Source organism: Schistocerca americana, chromosome 2, assembly GCF_021461395.2.
Source record: "Schistocerca americana isolate TAMUIC-IGC-003095 chromosome 2, iqSchAmer2.1, whole genome shotgun sequence".
Taxonomy (NCBI): domain Eukaryota; kingdom Metazoa; phylum Arthropoda; class Insecta; order Orthoptera; family Acrididae; genus Schistocerca; species Schistocerca americana.
The window spans coordinates 637732496-637735600 of NC_060120.1; the positions used below are offsets into that span (position 1 = coordinate 637732496).

General features: G+C 51.9%; 1 non-coding gene across 1 annotated transcript; it reads right to left on the reverse strand.

The window, feature by feature from the left end:
• Positions 1–2178: 2178 nt before the first annotated feature.
• On the reverse strand, positions 2179–2262 carry Trnas-gga. The gene is given in 2 exon segments: positions 2179–2213; positions 2223–2262. It is a non-coding gene; the product is annotated as a tRNA-Ser (tRNA).
• Positions 2263–3105: the final 843 nt, after the last annotated feature.

Genomic DNA, 3105 nt, shown 5'->3' on the forward strand with positions numbered 1-3105 from the left:
AGCTCCGTATTCACCTTTTTAATTTCGGCATTAAGGTTGGCGCTCTGCTCTAAGTTCACCGTTTGCATCTGTTGCAACAGGTCCGTAATGTTTTTGAGAGTAGCCGCATTTTGATCCTCGTCCTTTTGTGGTTGAAAATGCGACTCTTCTCCTCTGTTCTGAGGAACCCTTCGATATCTAGACAAGTACCGTCTCCGCGCCCCCGTCGGATCACTTGTGAATGAATCGTTTGATAATCGTCGGACACCGTTTTGTTCCAACACACTCTGGCTTCTTAGGCTGGATCTTCCATACTTATGTGTGGTGTCACCGCCAGACACCACACTTGCTAGGTGGTAGCCTTTAAATCGGCCGCGGTCCGGTAGTATACGTCGGACCCGCGTGACGCCACTGTCAGTGATTGCAGACCGAGCGCCGCCACACGGCAGGTCTAGAGAGACGTCCTAGCACTCGCCCCAGTTGTACAGCCGACTTTGCTAGCGATGGTTCACTGACAAATTACGCTCTCGCAAAAGATACGCAAAAAATATTATTTGAACCGAGACAATAGTTAGCATAGCCTTCAGCTACGTCATTTGCTACGACCTAGCAAGGCGCCATTATCCTTTGCTATTTATCTTGTGATGCATGTACCGTCAGACCGATGTTCACCAATTATGGATTAAAGTTAAGTATTCCAGAAGCTACGTACTTTATTTGCTAGTCTTCATTACTTGTCCTGTTCCAGACCTCACGCCATCCTGCGTGAGCTTAAACGCGTGCCTTTCGGCTTCCTCTATTGTGGGTTGGCGCTCTGGCCAATCCACAACAGTTGGCGACGAGGATTTTGCGTTCGTATTGATAACAACCTGAATTACTTGTGTCATGGCTTCGCCACAATCTCCAGATGTACTGTCCGAATTTTATCGCTTACAGAATCAGCAGACGCAGGCCTTACTGGATGCCCTTGCTCAGCTCGTCCAGGGTCAACGTGCAATGCAAAACGATGCGGCCGCCGCCGCTCCACCGCTCCCGCAGCCACAACACGCAGTTGCACCACCTTTTCGTCCTTTTGATGCGGCACTGGAAAGCTGGACGGAGTGGTCACGCCAATTTGGATTCCATCTCGCCGCCTACAGAATTCAAGGTAATGAGCGGCAGCCTTTATTATTATCGTGTGTCGGAGTGTCCACCTACCGTGTGATAGTGAAATTATTTCCCCGACGCGACGTGGCAACGCTGTCCTACGAAGAAATTTTGTCTGCATTAGATGCATATTTCAAAGAATCAGTCAATGTAGTTGCCAAACGGTATGCGTTCTTTCGTACAAAACGTACGGCCGGTCAGACTAATCGGGAGTGGGTTGCAACCTTGCAAGGCCTTACTAGGGATTGTGCTTTTGAGTGTGAATGTGGACTCCCTTATTCAGATACTATGGTGCGTGATGCAATTGCACAGAACGTTTGTGATGTTCGTATAAGGGAACAGATTTTGAAACTAGTCAATCCCTCCCTTCAACAAGTGATAGACATATTAGATCGGCAGGACACACTTGACTTTGCTCAGGAATCATTTGAAACTTCGCCAGCCGTGTGTCATGTTAAGCGGCCCGCCGGGCGAGCTACACAGAACAGTAAACAGCCACAGCTGCTGACCCTGTCCTTGCTACCGTTCTGCGTTTTGTTGCTACGCAATGGCCCTTGTCAAAGTCACGCATCGGGGATCCGTTGGTTCGCAGATTTTTTGCTCACCAGGAGAGACTTTTGTACGACGTGGTGCTTTGCTGTTGCGTTCTGATAACGATCAGTCCAGGGTCGTGGTCCCACGTCGTTTCAGTCCTCTGTCTTACGGCTTCTCCACCAAGGCCATTGGGGTATAGTGCGAACGAAACAACTTGCTCGTCAGCACTGTACTTGGTTCGGAATCGATGCTGCGATTACGAATATGTGCTCTTCTTGCATGGCGTGTGCCGAACACCACCGCGGAAATTCTTTGCATGGCCGAAAGCCACTACCCCTTGGCAACGCTTACACATCGATTTTGCTGGTCCATTCTGGAATGCTCGATGGTTGGTTGTTGTCGATTCAAAAATGGTTCAAATGGCTCTGAGCACTATGGGACTCAACTGCTGTGGTCATAAGTCCCCTAGAACTTAGAACTACTTAAACCTAACTAACCTAAGGACATCACACACATCCATGCCAGAGGCAGGATTCGAACCTGCGACCGTAGCGGTCGTGCGGTTCCAGACTGTAGCGCCTTTAACCGCTCGGCCACTCTGGCCGGCTGTTGTCGATTCATTCAGTAATTTTCCTTTTGTTGTCCGGATGTCTTCCACGACGTCTTCTGCCACCATCCAAGCGTTATCCGCTATCTTTTGGATTGAAGGTCTTCCACAGACTATTGTTTCCGACAATGGCCCACAATTCATGTCCGCAGAATTTCAGTCATTCTGGAAGGCCAATGGTATTCAACATCTGACGTCCGCGCCGTTTTCGCCACAGTCAAACGGTGCCGCTGAACGATTGGTCAGGATTTTCAAGTCACAGATGTTGAAGTTGAAAGAGTCGCATTCTCGGGAGGACGCGTTGTTGCTCTTTTTGTCCTTGTATCGCTCGCAGCCTCGAGATGGTCGCTCGCCGGCTGCGTTGCTCCACGGTCGTCCTCATCGAACCTTGATGTCTTTTCTACATCCGCCGCATCAGGTTCCTGTGCAGCGGCAGACACCTGCTTTTGTTCCGGGCGACGTTGTCTACTATCGCAACTATCGAGGTTCACGGCGTTGGCTCGCAGGGCGCATTCTTCGCTGCCTCGGCCGCGCTATGTATCTGGTTTTGGGGGCCTCTGGTGAGATTGCGTCGGCATCTCAATCAGCAGCGCCTCTGTCGTCGCACGGGTTCTGCCGCTCCCCGTCTGCTTTCAGCGACGGTGCCGTCCGGTCAGCGTCCTGGGGACCCATCTACTGGCTCGCCTCAGCCCCAGGTGTTACCGACGCTGCCTTCCATATTGCCCCATGGCGACGCGCCGCCGCCGCCTGTTCTCCCGCCGGCGACGCCCGCAGTGGACGCGTCGCTGCAACCGCCGGGCGCCTCCCGGGGTCACGCGCCGCCGATCGCATCCCGTGAC